We start from the raw sequence: 15,888 nt of genomic DNA, 5'->3' as shown, positions 1-15,888 counted from the left end.
CATTAACTAAAAAAGGACTAAGGCCTACAAAGAAAAGAACAAAGCACCTACAGTTAAGTATGGATTGTTTCGCTACCTCTGGCACTGGGTGCCTTGGCTGTGTGCAAGACATCATGAAGATTAACAAAGAATTTTGGGTCGCATTTGTAGCGGGCTCAGTGGTTTAATACCTGGTGCTAATTGAGATGTTGAAATATTTTTAATTGGGCGCCAGTTATTAAATTAATTTAATTAGATTAATTAATTAATTAATTAATCAAATTAATTAATAACACAAGACATCTCAGGGTGTGGTTTCTACAGGTGACAGAAATTTTCATAACCAAGTTATCCAGAAAAACACACTGAAATTACAGGTTTTGTAAAATAAAAGTATTTTATTAAATCACACAGATATGAGTAAATAATTAATTAAAAAGTCATAATGTAGCCATTAGATATCAAATCATAGTGTAGAATAATAAATGAAAAATAAAAGAACAAACACGTTATAATACTGGTATGAAAGGAATAAAGATTAATAGAACTATTAAGTGAATATTTCTAAATAAGGGTCTTAATGTAATGAGGTCAAACTAATCAAATGAGAACACTAAAATAAGTAGATAAGTAAGATATTTTACGGCCTACAAAGATCATCCCTTTCGCCAAATAACTAAAAATGAATCTATACTAAGAAAAGAGTTAAGGACAATAACCAAACTAGACTTGACCAACCAAAACACCAATTACTGAGAGAAATACCCAAACTGCCTTACTCTGAGACGTCTACAAAGGGGGGTCCCCATCGGTTCGGTCCGCTGTTTAAACCTCTTGTTCGGCTGACATCCTGCACCCCTAGAAGGTCCAGTGTGGACCCATCCGCAGGGTAAAGATGGTGCTCTGTGGGCCAGCGGCGCACCTGGTCGACACCCACTTCTAGTCTCTGCACAGGGAAAGCCTTCCCTGGAGCTGGCTCGGCTGGCGTACCCTCTCGGTGATCCGTCGGTTGGTCTAGTTGGTTTACTGAACTATATTAACTATCTTGGCAAGCAGGAGAACTCCGTAGATCATAAAATAGCTTAGTTATTTAAACTAGGATAACTAATACCATTATGCTTGAAGAAGATTAAATGCACTAGTCTAAGAAAACTAACCTAAGATGACTAACTAACAGTTTATCCTTTCTTCATCTCTAGGCCCTCTCTAACCTCTCTCCTCTAACTTCTCTCTTCTAACTGCTTCCTTCAACCCATCTTCTTCCACTCTCCTCAACTCCAAACTGAACTGAGCTGCTTCTCCTCCAACTGCTCCGACTGAACTCTACTGAACTGGAAACTGAACTGTGTCTGCCCAGTTTAACTATTAGTCTCCGTGGCCTGTTTGGCCCTTGAGCTACGATTGGCCCTGTGGCCCAAATGTCTGTGTTTTGATTGGTCTAGGAGCAATTTCAAACTTTGGCAGGGAAGATCTTATTCACAAAGGGCCATAAACCCCCCCCCCCTCACATGGTCACCATGCTTCAGCATTTTTTCTAATAGACCAAACCAAAAGAAAACTCAATTAAACAGTGGATCAAAATACATTTTTCAGCATATCAGTTTGTGAGGATAAATTCAGGAAACAACAATCTTACAATTTAATCACAATAAATGTAATATATATATATTGCCCACAAACAGTTTTGTAATACTAAATAATCTTAGAAATACAACGATGGATGGTACTCTGTCAGAAAGAGATCAAGAGTCATGTTATTATTTAAACCCAATTAAATCACTTAAAAGATAATACCTGGTTAAACCACTGATAACCAAATAAAGCTAGATTATCACATGCTAGTTAAACCTTGTTGATTCAGACTTGAATGTGTAGAAAAATTTAATCAGGACACATCCAAACACATATACCATATACCAGACACATATACCATTATCTAGTAAACATTCTATAAAACACCTTTTTTATATAGTCAATATATATGTATTTTAAGCAAAATCTTCTTAGTGAGAAATTCCTCTTCCCTCTGCTGAGTGTTTAGATAAGCGGCTGGCGTCGGAATTTACGATGGTGGGGGAGTAGAGATCTTTCTGCACCCCACAGAATTTGAGCCTGCAATGTTGAAAATGGAATCCCAAGCTTAGAACATTTCTCTTAATTTCATTAATCTTATTTCTAAGTGATTGCAGAAATAACTAGGCACAAACCCCTAAATTGGTATAACATTTGGTGAATTAACAATTTCCAAGGCATTAATTAAGTTTTGACACTCTCTTAAGTCCGCAGTCCCGTCCTAGTGATGGTGTTCATTTGGTGTTCCAAATGTTTAACATTAACTCCGAGGTTTACGACTTGGAGGAATGTAAACAGAATTTTACCCTAAACTCGCATTTAGGGCTCTTGAGCGAGGCTGAGTGAAGAAATAGTCAGTAAATGTCATTTTGAAATTTAAGGTTGTTTGAAAAAGATTACTCCAAGACTTCTAGAGTGTTCTTCTGGGGGTGATTGTAAAGTTAGAACATTCCTTTTAGACCATAAGATGGGGGTAGTGTGTGTGTGTGTCCAAGCAATGAAGAAATCCTCTGTTTAATCCACTACATTCCCCCCCATCGATCGATGGGCCACTGGACGTTGGATCATCGGTCGATGTCAACGTGGATTTCTGTAGACAGAGCATGTTAGGGTACATCTTTCATGCAATTGGTGTCTTGTTGGTCATGCTTTCTTAAGACAATCTACTACAAGGTAGCTGACAGAGTTTTTGGTCTAATAGATATACAATTTCTCTGATGATCAGTTTTTTTGTTGTAGCTATTGGCTTTTGGTTCTGAATAAAATAGTTAATTTAATGTGATAGTGTGGCAACAAGCATATGAAAGGGTCACAAATAGTTTGCTAGCTATTTGTTCCTTTATAACTTCATCAAGACAACCTACCCATAAGGTATGCTTCAATAATTAGCCACTACTTAGTCAACAATTGAGAACAATATAGCGGAGCAAACGTAGTCAGAAGGGAAACAAAATATGTTTTGGGCACCTGAAGAGAGGAGAAAGAAAAAAAAAAATTGGCACCCCCCCTCTCCACGTATTTATTATACTGCTATGCTAATGGTTTGAAATGGTGATTCAAACACTAGGTTTAACAAAATATCCAATTTGTTGTGAGTTATGCTACTTGGATAGGTGAGTTCCAGACAGTGAATGTGTGGTACTTTCTCAATTTAACAATTGCGTCAGGTCAGAATATGGTGGACAATGAACACTCAGTGTGTCTAAGTATTTGGCCCAGTATTATGATTTAACCTAGGGCATTATTGGTCCCGACTTGTCCCATGGGGCTTTTGCATAGTTTGATTGGGTTACAGTGAACTTGTTTGAGAATCGGTTTAATAAAACAGTGACGATGCGGGATCTGGTTCCAGATGCGAGGCAGTTTGTCTGCCTCTGCATGAGGACCAAACCAATGAGACCTGATCTCGCGAATTGTTTTGCCAGTGCTGTGCTGGGACCTCACCAGTAGCTTGTCAGCAGTGTAGCACAATGGTTGGTATCCAAGCGTGCTTTTTCCCAGTTTTGAATGTTTCCGCAGTTCACCGCTAGAACGGTGAGATATACCAACACCTGAGAAAGTGTGGTTCAGCGAAAAAGTTGTGGCCTGGGCCATTTCAATAGGGTCTGGGGGACGTCCCCCCCATCTGGCAAATGCACCTGCCACAGTGATGAGATGTTTGTTCCTTCGAACAAATTTCATGAGGCTTTCGACCCAATCCATTTGTGGAATTGGCCATATACCACACAGATCTTCTGAAGATTGGGGCTGAAAACACACTAGCCTTTTTCCAACAAGTGGCAGATATGTCAATTGTGGGAATGCTTGGTGTGTTTCCCCCATCATTTTGTGGTCCACCCATGGGTGATCGAGGGCCTGGGCCAGGCTCTCCCCCCCATGGCGCTGAGGCACCACGAATGAAGATGAAGCGTGTGTATCTGGGGCATAAACAAACAGGCCCTTGAGCATCCTGAAAGACGCACAGTAAGTGGCAAGTGGATCAAGTTGAAATGCCAGTGTTCTGAAAGAAGTGTTGCCACATGCACCAATTGTCATGTTAACTTTCCATTTGATCTGAGCATTCCGAAAAGCACATCCATCTGTGTAGATGGTGGGAATGTTTTTACATTCATAAGAATCCAAGGGACTGTTTTTGTCTGGAACCACTGGTGCAGGAACAAGAAGAGAACAATCCTTTTGGTGCACGAACAGAGGATCACAGTTAGTCCGTGGCAAGGAACCTGCAGGTGGTCTGTGAACAGCTGACTTGTCAGCCCCTGGAACAAAGATTTCACCGTTGACCGTTGTGTTAAGAGTGAATGACTTTCCAGCTTTTGGGTTGTACTCATCTACAGCCGTAGAGGGAGTCAATGCCCATGAACAGGTGTTTTGTTTTAGAATCATGGTAGGGGATTCTGAGGATGGTGGTTTCAGAACCCTGACAGTGAGCTTCTCATTGATTCCCGTGGAATTTGAAGGTTCAATGAGCTTGTGTGGCTCAATGTTGCTAGCAACATGATAGCATTGAACTCTATCCTGTGCCTTAGGACAGGGCAGGGGTTTGCAAACCTGTGCCCAGATCCTACGATGCTGAAAGTCAATCAATGGTTTGAACCGGTCAAGGAGGTCTTTGCCAAAGAGCAATGGGACGTTCTGCAATGGAGAAATGTGAATTGGATGGGTGAGGCTCATTGGACCGATGGTAACGTGCACCAGGGCTGCAGAATGCAGAGTGATACCATTGTGCGAATATGGTTGAAGGTGAAGAGCACACTTTTTCAGAGGTATCTCTTTGTTGTTTCGGCGGGCTGTCGCCCTCACCTGGTCAAAAAGTGAATTTGACATTAAAGAAATGTCTGACCCTGTGTCCAAAAGAGCTTCATACCCGAACACATTTTCCAGCCAGGTGGCTAGGTAGAATTTTGGTGTTGAACCTTTCTCGGTTAAGAAACCCAAGAATTGTTTAGGTGGTGGATCCTCCAGGCTGAGGGAAGAAGCTTCCTCAGTGTGGTTGTTTTCAGCGTCTGGCTGTACAACCAAGGCTGCATTGGGGTGGATGGATTTCGCACCCCCCCAAGCAGGTTGATCTGGAGCTTGGACAATTGGCAAGAATTCAGATTCAGCATTGTCCTGCTTGCGTATTTCGTCACGAAATTGTCTGAGCAGACTGCCGTCTTTAGTGCTCAGGTTAGTTGGATATGTCTCATGCTTGTGCCCTTTAGGTGGACACCAATGTTTGTGGTGCTTTGGGCTCTTTCTCCTGAGCGGAGATTGAAGTTTGCTGGAGCTCTGTGCTCGAGCATGGTGCTGTGAGTGTTTGCCATTCCAACTGCGTTTTATCCTACCTTTCCTTCGAAAGGAGGGCTTGTGGTCACTTTGCTGGGCCCAATGTAGGGACGAGCGACGCCAAGAGTAGAACACTCTCTGGTTTTTGTGGTTTAACTGGGTCTTAGGTGGCATTGGAGCCTTGTGTGCCCCTTTTTGCTTGACGTGGGAGGACTGCTCATTAATTATCAGGACGTCATTTGACTCTGATTTTTTATTAATGTTTTGTTGGAACTTAGCAAATCCTCTGAGAGCCAAATCACGCAGCTGCCGGCTTGTTAGCGTACGAGGGCAGGCTGCGACTCCAAAAGAGTGACTGGTGGAGGGATGGAGGTTTCTCACGAACAATGTTTTGAAAACTTCCTCTTCCTCCATTCCAGGCTCATTTCTATAGCCGAAATAAGCGTGCCTGAGGCGGTGATAGTACTGTAAGGGTGTTTCCTGGCGACTCTGCTTTATTGCAAGAGCCGCAGCAAGGCCGGTTTGAACAAGGTGGTTGGAGAACTCATTCTCCAAAGCCTTGCAAAGATCAGGATAGTCTCTCTTAACCTGGGGTGGTTGGCGCTCAATGAAACGTCCAACTTCCCGGCTAGAGGACACCTTAATGAGGTAGATTTTATCATCTACCGTGGCCTTGGGGAAACGGCGTAAGAAGAAGTCAATGTCGCGAAGATACTGGTGGACATCATTAGAACTGTCCGGTTCTGGTTCAAAGCGTGGGATGTTACGCGCAATTTTGTCCAAATCTCTATCAGAGGGTGCTTGAGGTTGCACAGAGGTCCCATGTGGCTGGGAAAGCTGAGTGAACCTTGGTTCTACTGGCGCTTCAGCACCTTTAGGGGAGACTAGAGGGAATGTATTTGTGGATGGTTGTTGCTTAAGGTCCGGAACCCCAGGGGTTCCTGATTTACCAGCTGGATTGATGGGGGAGTCTCCCTCCATCATCAGCTCAAATGTTAACTCTGTTTGGTCTCGAGTTAATTTGACTGCATTGTTAGCATGTGCTAATTCAGTTTGTAGCTCAACCTGTCTTGCAATAGCATGTTTTAGTTTTTCCTGTGACTGAGCTGCAAGTTGGGTAGCTATGTTGGCTTCCTTTTGAAGCAGCTGCACTTCGGTTTTGAGGTCTCTTTGGTTCATTTCAGACTGTACAGTTTTGTTCTCTAGGTCTGCAACTCTATCATTTAAAGTCACAATCTCTGCTTGGAGATTTTGAATGGTTTTGGAGGAAGCAGCAAGTTGATCCTGTGACAACAGCAGTTGTTTCCACAGTATTAGGGAAATCGGATCCACTTGTTGCTTGCCCTCAAGGATTTTAGATACACACTCATTGAGGCTTTTGGCAATTAGTGCATGGAGACCCCCACTGTCCATTTGTTGGACTGGGATGGTAAGTCCTGGGGGTAGACCAGCTGTAAGCTCTAAAAGAGCTTTTTCGGTGGCACGCATTTTGATTTATGTAAGGCACGTGGAATCAAACAATTTTGGTGACAAACAAGTTTATTTTATGTACGAGTTAATTAGCATTGTGCCTTTTTTTAAGAAGAAAATCTGTAAAAGTGGGTGACCTAAGGTTACGATTAGTAGATTAATTTTAAAAGAATGGTTAGATTTGTTGTCAGTGGTGCTAGTGAACAGTTTAATAACTGTAGGCCACTATATGCAGTAGGTCTGAATATGGGTATAGTTATTAACTATGTACAGGATGGGAGAATTTAACTATGTATTAAGCACAGGTGTGCTGGGTATATGGTTGAGTAACTGATAACTGGATACGTTTTTTTTTTTTTTTTTTTTTAATGGTTAATTAATTAATTAATTTCAATTAGTTATTAATAATTGATCTTAATCGATCAATAATTAATCTTAATTTATTTGAAGATGGTTGAATTAAATTGAAAATAATTAATTAACAAAAATTTAATTAACTTTACTTAATCAAATTGATTAAAATGACCAGTTAATTATTTTATGTTGTGATTAGTTACTCAATGGAGATAGCTATTTAGCTTGGTTCAATGTAACATAAAGAGTAATGTTTGAGAGAGCAGACCTAAACTTAAATTTAACTATTTAATATAAACCGATTAAATTAATGCAGTTATTTGTTTACTTATTTACAAACCATTTAACCCAACCACAATGCAAATTCCCTTTATTAACTTAACAAAAAGTTTGTTTGAAATTGGCACCCTCTGGCGACAGAAACTCTAAATGCACTCTACAGGATGATAGCAATTACACAAGTACAACACCAGGTGGCGACACAGCTATGTGGCTAAGTGGCTCCCTCTGGTGGTCAAACAAATGAAATGCACCTTTCTGCACTGTATGCAGTTACCCAAATCAAACACCAGATGGCGATGTGGCAGTGTACCCCCCCAGTGGTGAGGGGTAGTAAAACACCCTTTGAGTTTGAGTTTAAATAGTCAGGCTGTCCACCAGATGGTGGCAGAGGCCGACTGGTGGGAGTGGTCACGCCCACTGATGATGCCACGTTAAGGACCGCCCTTTGGGTCGGGGAACTGGTCAGACAAATGACTGACTCAGTCGACTGTGAATAGCAGAGGAGAAAGTTTAACACAGCAGCAACACACTTCACAAGATGAGCAAAGAGGATTTACATCCTGGCGTGGTTAGTTTAATCACGCACACAATAAACTTCCTGCCACTCAGGGTGGTGTTACGTAAAAGTTAGCTACTCTTTTACGCACGTGGAAGTGTCCAGTACTGCAGGATTTTACGGATTTCGCGCAAAAAACGGCAGTTTTAACTGGAGCGCGGAGTCAATGAGCCGGAAATCCGCGACTCAGGGCTGCGCGAAGGCCTTATCAGATCAACACTGGCAAAATATGTCTATTTTACCGGAAACAGTTCGAACTTTATGTAAGTACACACGTACATACACGTATATACACCCGGGTTTAAGGTTACCCACACACGGCGGTGTGTTAACCAAGCTTATTTTACAAATAAGCGTAATGTTTTCAAGAGCGCTCACGTACCACACACACACAACTGTACACGTTATACAGACACACAGGGGACCGTGCGCGCGACGCGCACACACAGCGGGGACTATGCGCGTGACACATACACAGACAGGGGACTGGCCAGTCCTAAATTGTAAACAAAAAACACGTGTAGAACATGTGCGTGTATTTCTAACACGCTGGGTTTATGCAGTTAACTCCAGCTAGGCCAGCTAGCCAGCAGCTAACGCATTTAATAATAAAAACAAAATACACTTTATTCTGCAACTTACAGCGCTATTTTCTGGAACTGGTTATGAAATGTGTATACTCTGGTCCCGCGGCGGAGAGCCAATAAGAATATAATCCTGCCCCACGTTGGGCGCCAAATTATGTAGCGGGCTCAGTGGTTTAATACCTGGTGCTAATTGAGATGTTGAAATATTTTTAATTGGGTGCCAGTTATTAAATTAATTTAATTAGAATTAAATTAATTAATAACACAAGACATCTCAGGGTGTGGTTTCTACAGGTGACAGAAATTTTCATAACCAAGTTATCCAGAAAAACACACTGAAATTACAGGTTTTGTAAAATAAAAGTATTTTATTAAATCACACAGATATGAGTAAATAATTAATTAAAAAGTCATAATGTAGCCATTAGATATCAAATCATAGTGTAGAATAATAAATGAAAAATAAAAGAACAAACACGTTATAATACTGGTATGAAAGGAATAAAGATTAATAGAACTATTAAGTGAATATTTCTAAATAAGGGTCTTAATGTAATGAGGTCAAACTAATCAAATGAGAACACTAAAATAAGTAGATAAGTAAGATATTTTACGGCCTACAAAGATCATCCCTTTCGCCAAATAACTAAAAATGAATCTATACTAAGAAAAGAGTTAAGGACAATAACCAAACTAGACTTGACCAACCAAAACACCAATTACTGAGAGAAATACCCAAACTGCCTTACTCTGAGACGTCTACAAAGGGGGGTCCCCATCGGTTCGGTCCGCTGTTTAAACCTCTTGTTCGGCTGACATCCTGCACCCCTAGAAGGTCCAGTGTGGACCCATCCGCAGGGTAAAGATGGTGCTCCCTCACATGGTCACCATGCTTCAGCATTTTTTCTAATAGACCAAACCAAAAGAAAACTCAATTAAACAGTGGATCAAAATACATTTTTCAGCATATCAGTTTGTGAGGATAAATTCAGGAAACAACAATCTTACAATTTAATCACAATAAATGTAATATATATTGCCCACAAACAGTTTTGTAATACTAAATAATCTTAGAAATACAACGATGGATGGTACTCTGTCAGAAAGAGATCAAGAGTCATGTTATTATTTAAACCCAATTAAATCACTTAAAAGATAATACCTGGTTAAACCACTGATAACCAAATAAAGCTAGATTATCACATGCTAGTTAAACCTTGTTGATTCAGACTTGAATGTGTAGAAAAATTTAATCAGGACACATCCAAACACATATACCATATACCAGACACATATACCATTATCTAGTAAACATTCTATAAAACACCTTTTTTATATAGTCAATATATATGTATTTTAAGCAAAATCTTCTTAGTGAGAAATTCCTCTTCCCTCTGCTGAGTGTTTAGATAAGCGGCTGGCGTCGGAATTTACGATGGTGGGGGAGTAGAGATCTTTCTGCACCCCACAGAATTTGAGCCTGCAATGTTGAAAATGGAATCCCAAGCTTAGAACATTTCTCTTAATTTCATTAATCTTATTTCTAAGTGATTGCAGAAATAACTAGGCACAAACCCCTAAATTGGTATAACATTTGGTGAATTAACAATTTCCAAGGCATTAATTAAGTTTTGACACTCTCTTAAGTCCGCAGTCCCGTCCTAGTGATGGTGTTCATTTGGTGTTCCAAATGTTTAACATTAACTCCGAGGTTTACGACTTGGAGGAATGTAAACAGAATTTTACCCTAAACTCGCATTTAGGGCTCTTGAGCGAGGCTGAGTGAAGAAATAGTCAGTAAATGTCATTTTGAAATTTAAGGTTGTTTGAAAAAGATTACTCCAAGACTTCTAGAGTGTTCTTCTGGGGGTGATTGTAAAGTTAGAACATTCCTTTTAGACCATAAGATGGGGGTAGTGTGTGTGTGTGTCCAAGCAATGAAGAAATCCTCTGTTTAATCCACTACACATTGTAAGGTCCAGTGTCAGAAAGTTGGGTCTACGCTTTAGGGCATTGATCCCATGACCTAAACCACCCAGATATGGATAGAAACAAAGCCGAACCCTAGCTACAACTGTAACCCTAACCCTTATTACAGCTGTAACCCTAAACCCATTCCAACTGTAGGCCTAACCCTAACCGCTTTGGTAACCCTAACCCTAACCAAAGCTTCAGTTGTAACTCTAACTCCATCCCAACTGTAGGCCTAACCCTAGCTGCATCAGTAACCCTAACCATAACCTTTCTTACAGCTGTAACCCCAACCCTATTCCAACTGTTGGATTAACCCTAGCTGCTTTGGTTATCATATCCCTAACCCTAACACTAATTTCAGCTGTAACCCTAACCCTATCCCAACTGTAGGCTAACCCTAGCTGCCTCAGTAACCCTAACCCTAGCTGCAACAGTAACCCTAACACTAACCTTAGTTACAGCTGTAACCCCAACCCTATTTCAACTGTCGGATTAACCCTAGCTGCTTTGGTTATCATAACCCTAACCCTAATTTCGGCTGTAACCCTAACCCTATCTAAACTGTAGGCCTAACCCCAGCTGCATCAGTAACCCTAACACTAACCTTAGTTACAGCTGTAACCCCAACCCTATTCCAACTGTCGGATTAACCCTAGCTGCTTTGGTTATCATAACCCTAACCCTAATTTAAGCTGCAACCCTAACCCTATCCCATCTGTAGGCCTAACCCTAGCTGCTTCAGTAACCCTAACCCTAACCTTTTTTACAGCTGTAACCCCAACCCTATTCCAACAGTCGGATTAACCTTAGCAGCTTTGGTTATCATAACCCTAATCCAAATTTCAGCTGTAACCCTAACCCTATCCCAACTGTAGGCCTAACCGTAGCTGATTCAGTAACCCTAACCCTAACCTGAGTTACAGCTGTAACCCCAACCCTATTCCAACTGTCGGATTAACCCTAGCTGCTTTGGTTATCATATCCCTATCCCTAACCCTAATTTCAGCTGTACCCCAACCCTATCCCAACTGTAGGCCTAACCCTAGCTGCTTCAGTAACCATAACCCTAACCTTTTTTACAGCTGTAACCCCAACCCTATTCCAACAGTCGAATTAAACCTAGCAGCTTTGGTTATCGTAACCATAACCCTAACCCTAACCCTAATTTCAGCTGTAACCCTAACCATATCCCAACTGTAGGCCTATCCCTAGCTGCTTCAGTAACCCTAACCCTAACCTTTCTTACAGCTGTAACTACAACCTTATTCCAATTGTCGGATTAAACCTAGCTGCTTTGGTTATCATAACCCTAACCCTAACCCTAATTTCAGCTGTAACCCTAACCCTATTCCAACTGTAGGCCTAACCCTAGCTGCTACAGTAACCCTAACCCTAACCTTTTTTACAGCTGTAACCCCAACCCTATTCCAACAGTCGGATCAACCCTATCAGCTTTGGTTATCATAACCCTAACCCTAATTTCAGCTGTACCCCTAACCCTATTCCAACTGTAGGCCTAACCCTAGCTGCTACAGTAACCCTAACCCTAACCTTTTTTACAGCTGTAACCCCAACCCTATTCCAACAGTCGGATTAACCCTATCAGCTTTGGTTATCATAACCCTAACCCTAACCCTAACCCTAATTTCAGCTGTAATCCTAACCCTATCCCATCTGTAGGCCTATTCCTAGCTGCTTCAGTAACCCTAACCCTAATCTTTCTTACAGCTGTAACCCCAACCCTATTCCAACAGTCGGATTAACCCTAGCTGCTTTGGTTATCATATCCCTAACCCTAACCCTAATTTCAGCTGTAACCCTAACCCTATCCCAACTGTAGGCCTAACCCTAGCTGCCTCAGTAACCCTAACCCTAACCTTAGTTACAGCTGTAACCCCAACCCTAGTCCAACTGTCGGATTAACCCTAGCTGCTTTGGTTATCATATCCCTAACCCTAATTTCAGCTGTACCCCAACCCTATCCCAACTGTAGGCCTAACCCTAGCTGCTTCAGTAACCCTAACCCTAACCATAATTTCAGCTGTAACCCTAACCCTATCCCAACTGTAGGCCTAACCCTAGCTGCTTCAGTAACCCTAACCCTAACCTTTCTTACAGTTGTAACCCCAACCTTATTCCAACTGTCGGACTAAACCTAGCTGCTTTGGTTATCATAACCCTAATCCAAATTTCAGCTGTAACCCTAACCCTATCCCAACTGTAAGCCTAACCATAGCTGATTCAGTAACCCTAACCCTAACCTTAGTTACAGCTGTAACCCCAACCCTATTCCAACTGTCGGATTAACCCTAGCTGCTTTGGTTATCATATCCCTAACCCTAATTTCAGCTGTACCCCAACCCTATCCCAACTGTAGGCCTAACCCTAGCTGCTTCAGTAACCCTAACCCTAACCTTTTTTACAGGTGTAACCCAACCCTATTCCAACAGTCGGATTAACCATAGCTGCTTTGGTTATCATAACCCTAACCCTAACCCTAATTTCAGCTGTAACCCTAACCCTATCCCATCTGTAGGCCTAGCCCTAGCTGCTTCAGTAACCCTAACCCTAACCTTTTTTACAGGTGTAACCCAATCCTATTCCAACTGTCGGATTAACCCTAGCTGCTTTGGTTATCATAACCCTAACCCTAACCATAATTTCAGCTGTAACCCTAACCCTATCCCGACTGTAGGCCTAACCCTAGCTGCTTCAGTAACCCTAACGCTAACCTTTTTTACAGCTGTAAGCCCAACCCTATTCCAACAGTCGGATTAAACCTAGCAGCTTTAGTTATCGTAACCATAACCCTAACCCTAATTTCAGCTGTAACCCTAACCCTATCCCATCTGTAGGCCTATTCCTAGCTGCTTCAGTAACCCTAACCCTAACCTTTCTTACAGCTGTAACCCCAACCCTATTCCAACTGTAGACTTAACCCTAGCTGCCTCAGTAACCCTAACCCTAACCTTAGTTTCAGCTGTAACCCCAACCCTAGTCCAACTGTCGGATTAACCCTACCTGCTTTGGTTATCATATCCCTAACCCTAATTTCAGCTGTAACCCTAACCCTATCCCAACTGTAGGCCTAACCATAGCTGATTCAGTAACCCTAACCCTAACCTTAGTTACAGCTGACCCTACATTCAACTCTAATCCAAACTCTAATCGTAACATTTTGGGATTGGGTTTCGAGTTAGATTTTAAGCTTAGGTTAAGGTTAGGGTGTAGGTTTAGGTTATATTTTGAATCATTTACCTTCAACATAGGGTTAAGTTCAATTTAATGGAAATTCAATTCAGTGTTAGTTGAATGTCAGTTGAGCAACAACAAGGCCATAAAATGGACCATCCAAGTAAAGTGTTACCTATGTATTTTCTGGTTTTGACCCTTTGCCTGTCTGACTCTGATTTTTGCCTTGTGGATTTTATCTGTTTTTTTTTTTTTAATTTTTGCCTGTTTTTGACTCTGAGCTTGCCTTGTGGACTTTTGTTAATAAACTCTGCGTTTTCATCTTTAATCCTTGTCCGAGTGTTACAGTAGTTCTACACTTAACTCAAATATTCATGCTGTGAATCAATATATTAATGTTTAACTTTAAAAGTTAAAATAATTATTATTAGGGCTGTCACGCCCTCAATATGTTTCCCTGTGTTTTCCCCGTTCCTAATGTGTTTCTCCAGTAGTTTTCCGTCATGTGTGTGTAATTTGTAGCTCCACCCCTTGTTACCTGTCTCCCCAGGTGTTCATTGTTTCATGTTAGTATATATAGTACCCTTTTGTCTATGTTTAGCCGTTGGTCTTTGCACCTTCCTCTGTTGTTTGTCTTGCCACGTTTTTGCCAGTTTATTTCCACATTCCTTAGTTCTGTGTTAAGTTTATATTCCCTGTTTATTCTCTTGTTTGTTCTAGTTCCTTGTTTATTTACGTATTTATCCCTTGTATATATCCCTAGCCCTGTTTGTTTATTATCTGTTTAGATTAGCTCCTTGTTGTTCTCCTAGTTTGTTTTATTAGCCTTCCTGTCTATTTATGTTATTATTATCTCTGGTTTGTTTTGGTTTGTTTCTTGTTTATTTGTTTATTTACGTATTAAAGTCTGTCTTACCCACTTACGTCCGCTTTCCGTCTGCTCCCTTTCGTGACAGAAAGACCGACCTACATGGACGTAGCGGGTCACCCTTGGGCTGGATCCGGGCTGGCCATCCGCCGCACCCCCCTTTGGGAACTCGGCGCAGGATAATCAGAGGCCTCGAGGCCGGCTTACCATTGGGGCTACCGGCCTCGCTCCACACCGCGGGGGTACTGAGGTGGGCAGAGACGCAGGCTGTGAGGATTCCTATTTTTGGAATTACGTGGACCTCCTCGCAGCCGCTCCCAGTTCGGAGAAAGAGGAATACCCTGCGACACGAGCCCACCTGCCGCTGCCTCCGGGGGCTGTCCTGCACCCGGCGTTCAGGCTGCAGCTCCAGCCTTCTATTCGGCTGCGCGGCTAACTCGGCTAGCACCTCCGGCGGCTGCCGCTCCAGGCATCCCCTGCTATGCCAGCTATGCGGCTAACGCAGCATCCCAGGCTACCACGGCTCATGTTTCTCCGGCTGCTATGGCTCCCGCGTCCCCTACGGCTGCAGACCCAATTTCCACGGCGGCCGCCGAGCAGCGCTTTCAGTCGCCCACTGCTCCTGCTCCGATGCCAGCAGTGCCCGCCAACACCTATGTTCCTGTGCCAGCGATGCCCACCGCTCCTGCTCCGATGCCAGCGGTGCCCGTCACCGCCCATGTTCCTGAGTCAGCGGTGCCCACCACTCCTGTGCCGATGCCAGCGGTGCGCACCGCCCATGGTCCTGTGTCAGCTTAGTTTAGTGTTCTGATTTCCCATTACAACCTGAAGAAAAGCCTTTCCCCCCACAATTGCCATTGTATCATTCACTGTCTGCTCTACACCACAATCCTTTTACCTCACAAAGCATTAAATTCACAGTAAGGGGCTGGTTTTATTAGAATAACAGGATAATACTGTTTAGATTAGTAAGTGCCTGTCAATATACAGTCAAAATTATATTTATAACAGAGAATTACAGGATAATACTGAGGCAGTGGTGGCACTCCATATGTGTTTTGAAGTACATTATGGTGAATGTGTTTGTCTGGTCTTGAAAAAATGGCATGGCTGTATGTTACTGTTCTGCGTTGGTGAGAAGGGTACGCAGTTTACATCCTTAAAGAACTGAAGGTACAGAGCCATCACCAGATATTCTGAAGAACATAATGAACTTTGTCCTTCAGTCCAGTGAGAACATTTAAAACAAAATGACCGATGTACTGGTACAGAAACTGCATAATCTAAAT

The 15,888-nt window shown here is 42.2% G+C and overlaps 1 protein-coding gene across 1 annotated transcript in view; it reads left to right on the top strand.

The window, feature by feature from the left end:
- Positions 1-15,888, top strand: part of wdfy1 (WD repeat and FYVE domain containing 1) — a 1,176,431-nt gene that overhangs the window by 1,065,672 nt on the left and 94,871 nt on the right. The gene's annotated exons all lie outside the window — the stretch shown is intronic.

The sequence above is a fragment of the Astyanax mexicanus genome, chromosome 18, assembly GCF_023375975.1.
Source record: "Astyanax mexicanus isolate ESR-SI-001 chromosome 18, AstMex3_surface, whole genome shotgun sequence".
In the NCBI taxonomy this organism is placed as follows: domain Eukaryota; kingdom Metazoa; phylum Chordata; class Actinopteri; order Characiformes; family Acestrorhamphidae; genus Astyanax; species Astyanax mexicanus.
This window is presented reverse-complemented; position numbering and strand designations above follow the sequence as displayed.